Below are 8,038 nucleotides of genomic sequence, written 5' to 3'. Positions count from 1 at the left end.
GCGGCCAGGGGCGTGGTGCTGATCACATCACCCCCACCTTCGGCCGTGATCAAGAAAATGTGGGACTCTAACTTCACAACCCCCATACACCTTCATGGCTTGACGCAAAGCACAGGAAAGCACTTTATTTTGTAATAAATATAAATATACGAAGACTTATATTATGTACCAGTAACATGAGTAAAGTACATGTTAGTCTCCACAAAATATTTTATTACAATTAATGATCGATTTGTGTATGTTGAAAGAAAATTTTCAGCAGAAAGTAACTGTAAAAGTAACTTACAGTTACTTTTGTAGTAAGGTAACTGTAAAAGTAACTTACAGTTACTTTTGTAGTAAGGTAACTGTAATTGAGTTACTTTTTAAAATGAGTAACTGTAACTCTTACTTTTAAGCAATTAACTGTAACCGTAACTCAGTTACTTTTTTAAATGAATAACTGTAACTTACGTTTTTTAGCAAGTAACTGTAACTCAGTTACTTTTTTAAATGAGTAACTGTAACTGTTACTTTTTAAGCAAGTAACAGAAACTGTAACTCAGTTACTTTCTTAAATGAGTAACTGTAACTTATTTTTTAAGCAAGTAACAGTAACTGTTACTTTTTTAAGCAAGTAACAGTAACTGTTACTTTTTTAAGCAAGTAACAGAAACTGTAACTCAGTTACATTTTTAAATGAGTAGACTAGCTGTAACTGGAACTGTAACTGTTACTTTTTAAGCAAGTAGCTAACTGTAACTGTAACTCAGTTACTTTTTTTAAATGAGTAACTGTAACTTATTTTTAAGCAAGTAACAGTAACTGCAACTGTTACTTTTTAAATAAGTAACTGTAACTGTTACTTTTTAAGCAAGTAACTGGAACTGTTACTTTTTTAAATGAGTAACTGTAACTGTTACTTTTTAAGCAAGTAACAGAAACTGTAACTCAGTTACTATCTTAAATGAGTAACTGTAACTTACTTTTTAAGCAAGTAACAGTAACTGTAACTCAGTTACATTTTTAAATGAGTAGACTAGCTGTAACTGGAACTGTAACTGTTACTTTTTAAGCAAGTATGTAACTGTAACTCAGTTACTTTTTTAAATGAATAACTGTAACTTACGTTTTTTAGCAAGTAACTGTAACTCAGTTACTTTTTTAAATGAGTAACTGTAACTGTTACTTTTTAAGCAAGTAACAGAAACTGTAACTCAGTTACTTTCTTAAATGAGTAACTGTAACTTATTTTTTAAGCAAGTAACAGTAACTGTTACTTTTTTAAGCAAGTAACAGTAACTGTTACTTTTTTAAGCAAGTAACAGAAACTGTAACTCAGTTACATTTTTAAATGAGTAGACTAGCTGTAACTGGAACTGTAACTGTTACTTTTTAAGCAAGTAGCTAACTGTAACTGTAACTCAGTTACTTTTTTTAAATGAGTAACTGTAACTTATTTTTAAGCAAGTAACAGTAACTGCAACTGTTACTTTTTAAATAAGTAACTGTAACTGTTACTTTTTAAGCAAGTAACTGGAACTGTTACTTTTTTAAATGAGTAACTGTAACTGTTACTTTTTAAGCAAGTAACAGAAACTGTAACTCAGTTACTATCTTAAATGAGTAACTGTAACTTACTTTTTAAGCAAGTAACAGTAACTGTAACTCAGTTACATTTTTAAATGAGTAGACTAGCTGTAACTGGAACTGTAACTGTTACTTTTTAAGCAAGTATGTAACTGTAACTCAGTTACTTTTTTAAATGAGTAACTGTAACTTATTTTTTAAGCAAGTAACAGTAACTGCAACTGTTCTTTTTAAATGAGTAACTGTAACTGTTACTTTTTAAAGCAAGTAACTGTAACTGTAACTCACTTACTTTTTTAAATGAGTAACTGTAACTGTTACTTTTTAAGCCAGTAACAGTAACTGTAACTCAATTACTTTTATAAATGAGTAACTGTAACGGTTACTTTTTAAAATGAGTAACTGTAACTGTTACTTTTTAAGCCAGTAACAGTAACTCAATTACTTTTATAAATGAGTAACTGTAACGGTTACTTTTTTAAATGAGTAACTGTAGCTGTTAATTTTTTAAGCAAGTAACTGTAACTGTAACTCAATTACTTTTATAAATGAGTAACTGTAACGGTTACTTTTTTAAATGAGTAACTGTAGCTGTTACTTTTTTAAGCAAGTAACTGTAACTGTAACTAGTTACCATTTTAAAAGTAACTTTCCGAACACTGGTATTGAGAAACAACACCTGATCATCGTACAAAGCTAAGGAGCGCAGTTAACATTAAAACGAAATAATGTTGGCAGAAAGGGCATGGGAAAATATGCCTCCTTGTTCAGTCAAAATATATTCACTCAACACAGCAACAAAACAAGCCCTTGTGATGAAGATCTTGCAGAAGGCTCATAATAGACAATTCAGTCCCTGTTCAGGAGAAAAAAGAAGCTCTCTGTGAGCATCTGTCTGTTCTCCAAATTCCTCTACCACTTTACTCCCCCCCCCCTTCCATCGCTTCTTCTCATGTGATGGTTGAAATATTCCTTGCGTGGATATCCATCAGATACTGGCCTTGCCTCTAAACAAAGCTGGTCTTTGTTGCATGTCTGATGGACAGTTAACAATGTAGTGTACTGACCGGAGAGCGGAAGAATATTGCTTCAGAGTTTTTGCGCAAATACTGCCTCTGAAAGTGTTGCTATTCCCAGTAATTAGTTACCACATACCCGGTTCGGTGGGCGAGAACGTTAAGTGGCCGATTTTCGAAGTTCTCGGGTTCGAGTCCCGGCCTGGGCGTGGATGTCCATTCATCAATTTTATCTGACCATCACTCATCCATGCTTTCACTTATTCTGATTCTGATCCTCTTTTTTTACCGATTGGTGTCGGTTCTGCAGAGAGCTCGCCATCTGTCACGATCTTCTGCCAACTTCCTTCCTTCACTCCACGAGATGTTCCTCCTGCTCAGGATATCCTTCATTCCCTCATTCCATGTCCTACGTGGTCTTCCTTTCGGTCTCTTCACATCCAATCTTCCCATTCTTGCCTCCCATACCTGATTAGGTATTCGCTGTTCAGGCATTCTGCTGAGGTATCCAAACCATCTGAGTTGTGCTTGCTCAACATACTGATATATTGGTTTTGTGTTTAATGTTATTCTGATTGTTTGATTTCTGATTTTGTCCCTTCTGGTCTTTCCCACTGTTCTCCTCAAATATTTCATTTCTATTTTTTGTAAGTTTTGTTTTTGTTTTTCATTAATTATCCCGGATTCACTTCCATATATCAATGTTGGTTGGTACATAAGTTGATTTGTACACAATCATTTTTTATTTTTGGCTTATTTCCTTTTCCCCTAATAATCCTTTGTTTATTGCATAATATAATCTGTTGGTATTCTTTATTCGAGTGTTTAATTCTTCATCTACTTTTCCATTACTATTGACTGTAGCACCTACATACTTGAAACTTTGTACTTGTTTTAGCTCTGAATCTTCAAGGCTTATTATGCAGAGTTTTTCTATTCTCCCTATTCGTAACACAGTTGTTTTATCTTTGTTTCTTTTCATATATTTCTTTGACATATTACCATTTATTATTTCTAATTTTCTTTGTAGGTTTGCTTGTGAATTTGCAAACAATACAATATCATCTGCATATAAAAGTTCAGATACAGTTACAGTTTCCAATTTCCTACCTTGAATTGTCTCATCTTTGGTTTTATTTCTTTCAGAACGTCATCCATCAGAATGATAAGCAAGTATGGAGATATCTCCATACTCATCGTTGCAATTAGCCAAAAGTGACGAAAATACAAATACATTAGCTATTACTATACACATTCAGATTCCAGTCATAGCCGTACGCAGACCCTTGATGAAAGTTCAGTCTGAGGAAGAATATCCTCATTCCGTCTCACTGCCCTTTTGTATTGATGGATACTAAACAGGGGCGTATGTGGTGTGTGTCCGGACCCACCGATTATCACTCTACTAGAATAATTCTAGCTCCTGTGGCACAAGAGTTCACTGTTTCCTTCCCCCTTAATTTTCCTTCTCTGTGATTCAGACTAATTTACATATAAACATGATTTCGTATAGCAGATTCAATACAACTACACATAATTTATTCATTTCTAATTTATTCTGCGACCACGTAGCTGTAACACATCTAGGATAACGAATAAAATGTGCGAGTCGTAATAACAAGTAATTTGCCAGAGAACAAAGTGAGATCGTCCAATTACATAGGAAATAAACCCGATGTAGTTGCTTGGAACTTTCGTCGGCATGAAAATACTTTAATTTTTAAAGATAATATTATTGTTTATTAACGGTAGTAAGATTTGCCTACACTAAATTTCTACGTGAGAGTATTAGGAGATGCAACTGACCCCCGTTGACCCCCGTTCGCACGCCTATGATTCCAGTACTAAATAATAGCAAGGCAATCTTGTTGGAATAAAGCAATGCACTTTAGTTTTAATTTTAGTAACTTCATTAGTATATAATTTCAGAATGCTTCATAAGGATTATTTTTACAGAATACGGTACGGGCCTGATTATTATGGTTATGACCAGGCCCGGACCCAGAATTGGGGGGGGGGGGGGAGGGCGAAAATGTGGAGCAAAGAGAAAATCAGAAATGCTGTTGGATTTATCGAATTAGGTTATTTTACGTTGCTTTTCTGCAACTTTTGGCTAATCGCGATGATGAAGATGAGTGAAGATATGATGAAACTGTTTAAGAGATTCGAACCCGGATCCCTGGATTTGCAGCGCGTCATTCTAACCACTCCGCCATGGTGGTCGGCAAAATGTTGGTGGAGTATTAGATGTGACCACCAATGCTCTGGTAGCATTGCAGGTAGAGCTAAACGTGTAATTGTAGAATTGCAACATTATGGTCGAAAGTAACGGGAAGAATTAAACTTGCCGATAGAAAACTACAGCCATTATAATTCATTGTTTATAGAAAATAATATAGCTATTTATAAATTAAATTACTATATGTATCACCAACGATTATTAAAATAAAGAACAGGTGTAAATATGAGTTAACCAAAGAAACGAGACTACAGCAGATCGATAGAAGTCTGGAGAGGGATTGAAAAGAACTGACTGTCCCGACCGACTGGGACAGACGTCTGGTAGCTATGCATCAACGGGTGTAAAACTAAAATTACTCAATATTGTAGGCTGCAGCAGGCTTCTGTAACCTGCGCGTCTCCACTACAAAGCCATTTATTTATGCATGGACGACTGATTGATTGATTTGGTGTTTTAAGTCCACTTCATGCACAGTAAGGCTAATTGGGACTGGACCTACAGTTTTTAAATTGGGATCCATTTTGTATGGGCGAAATCAAAATTCCAATGCCAATGTTATTTTCGTAATTTTTATAGGTTCATATTAAAATATTTCATAGTTCGAGGGGAGAAAGCCATGGGTACGGGCCTGGATATTCCCCCACCACTACTACCTTGGACACGCCACTGAACACGAGGAAACAAACGAAGGGGCTGTCCGGTTTAGTTCGCGAGTTTCTTCTACTCTTGGTTGAGCATTCAGGGGCGTCTCTTCCGCATACAGATCTGTTCTTGGACACATCGCTTCCCTCCCGTCCCTTTGCGAAAAGCATTCAGTGTGCTACTACTGGTTTGCTCCGCCCATTCGATTTCTTCCCTTCTCTACATTTATGTGATTCCTGGGACCGACAGAGTATAGTAAAAATCTCCATTTATGCCCTCTGCATATCGTATACTCGCCGTGCATGTTCAATCAAATGTTCAATGCAATGGCCTGTCTTCTTCCTCAAGCGGCGAAGAGAATGCAAGTCTGCGATGCACCGGAACGATCCTTGAGAAGAATAACAACGCCCTTGAAAATATGACGATCGCACAGTTCTGCCTCAGGTTCTGCTTTGGATTGGACGACCTTCACGTTTACAGAAACGTTGGTGTGCGAATCTCTCAATCTTTAAAATACAGCCTTGTTGTCCATTCAGCCTTGTGTAGAGTGTTCCCAGATGAAATTCTGACTGAGCTTCTAGACAACCGGATGTCCAAATCGACCCATAATGAATGTGCTTTTGTAAACATCCGAAATAGCGTCTGAACATCGCGTCAATCATTTTGCTTTCCCAAACACGTGATTGTTCAAACAGTTCTTTCATTTGCTTCCAAGATGATTGTCGACTCATCTTCGTGCTTTGAGATTTCATTGGAATAAAAGTTGAAATATGATACATTCGTTTGTTTAACCAACATTTATTTATTATTATTATTATTATTATTTTCACGCAAATCCCTAGAGAATGAATTAAGAATAGGTTTGTTGGAATATCTATTGAGTTCCATTTGATAATTAAATATTAAAGTAATTTAATTTCATAAGCTTACAGATATAAATTAAAACGTGCAACGAAATGTTTTTATGTAAAACTTGTTAATTCTGATTTATTCTCTCCAGATTTTGTGGAAAAAATTACAATAGTTTATATATTCATAGACTTTGCAATTATCTTCACCTTTATCTTCCTATCATGGTTAAATTATGTATACAAAAAATTTAAAAAAAAACATTTTTTTCAATATAATCGTTCATAGTCTTGGCGTGGTACTTTTAACTTATGAGAATTGTAAGAACAATAATGCTGGTTAGGTAGACGTGATTTATGTAATGACCAGGGAAACGATTTATATGTATTAAAAATGTGCTAAGTATGTAAATACATATTTCGTTATTTCCATCAAAAAATGGAGTTAAATATGGACTTAAAATTGTAAAAAATTACCTTTTTAATACAATAAGGCACTACACGAGCTACATAAAATACAATACACTTACATTGATATTAATTGTAAAAAACACAAACTGTATTTTCATTTTCTGTTTCCAAAACAATGAATAACAAAATTTTGTTGTAAGTGTTGGAATGTAAATTTCCTTCTGTTGAGACAACAGAAGATGGATTTACTGAATTGATTGAGTTGTTGTTTTAAGTCAACTTTATGCACAGTAAGGTTAATTGTGACTGGACCTACAGTTTAAAGTGGGCTCCGAACCACTATGTGCCTCCACCGGGTATCAAACCGGAACCCGGGATCCTAAGATGGTTTTATATTGACTAAAACTGCGTTCAATATCGCAAGAAGTAATTGGAGTGCATTTGAAATTATAAAAACTGAATTTTTCGAGCCTACATGCCATGATGGCCAAAGATAATACAAAATATAACTGATGTCGGCTTCATACATAAATAAGTATTTACCTATAAAACCGTTCCCTGGTAATGACGAAGAAAATAGATTATCTGATTAAATTAGGTTATGTTACGTCGCTTTTATGGCATTTTTGGCTAATGAGTGATGATATGATGAAAGGACACTTAAAAAACACCCATGACCAGGCCGTGATTCGAACCCCTAACCCCTGGCGTCTTAGCGTGCTGTAATAGAAAAATCAAATAGAATCTAATGAAAAATCTTATTGATTCAAAAGTAATCACATGCTAACAATATAACAAAAACAGTTGCTTTATACACCAGTTTTCAGAATGAAAATGAGCTTTAATTACACATTTCTTGCCTTGTGCGATATTCTATTCTAATGAACCTCTTATAAGTCGTAATATGCAGTATGCACCACTGGTGTATGTAGAGGAGGGGCTGATGGGCTACAGCCCTCTCCGAAATCTTGAGAAAATCGACGTTTTCAAATAAAAGCAGTGAACTCAGGAAAAAATCCAGAGCGTAAATGTAAGCCCCCTCTTAAAATGACTCCAAGTTGTCATTTTTGAAGGTAGAAAATTCTAAATATACGGAATATCTTATTGTGTCTACCGACCCGTATGTAGTATCAGCCTTTTCAACTCCAGCCCCTCCCGTAAAGAAATCCTGCTTACGCCAGTGGTATTCACATTAAGTGAAATAATTTACCAAATCGATAATTCGTTTAAAATATAAAATGTAATCTATGATGCCGAATATTAATGGGAAAAGCAAGAGAGAAGCTGAAGTTTGGCGTGCCTATGAATTA

This window comes from Lepisma saccharinum, chromosome 17 (assembly GCF_977018435.1).
Source record: "Lepisma saccharinum chromosome 17, izLepSacc3.1, whole genome shotgun sequence".
Classification (NCBI taxonomy): domain Eukaryota; kingdom Metazoa; phylum Arthropoda; class Insecta; order Zygentoma; family Lepismatidae; genus Lepisma; species Lepisma saccharinum.
The sequence above is the reverse complement of the archived record's forward strand: the minus strand, read 5'-3'. Positions refer to the sequence as shown.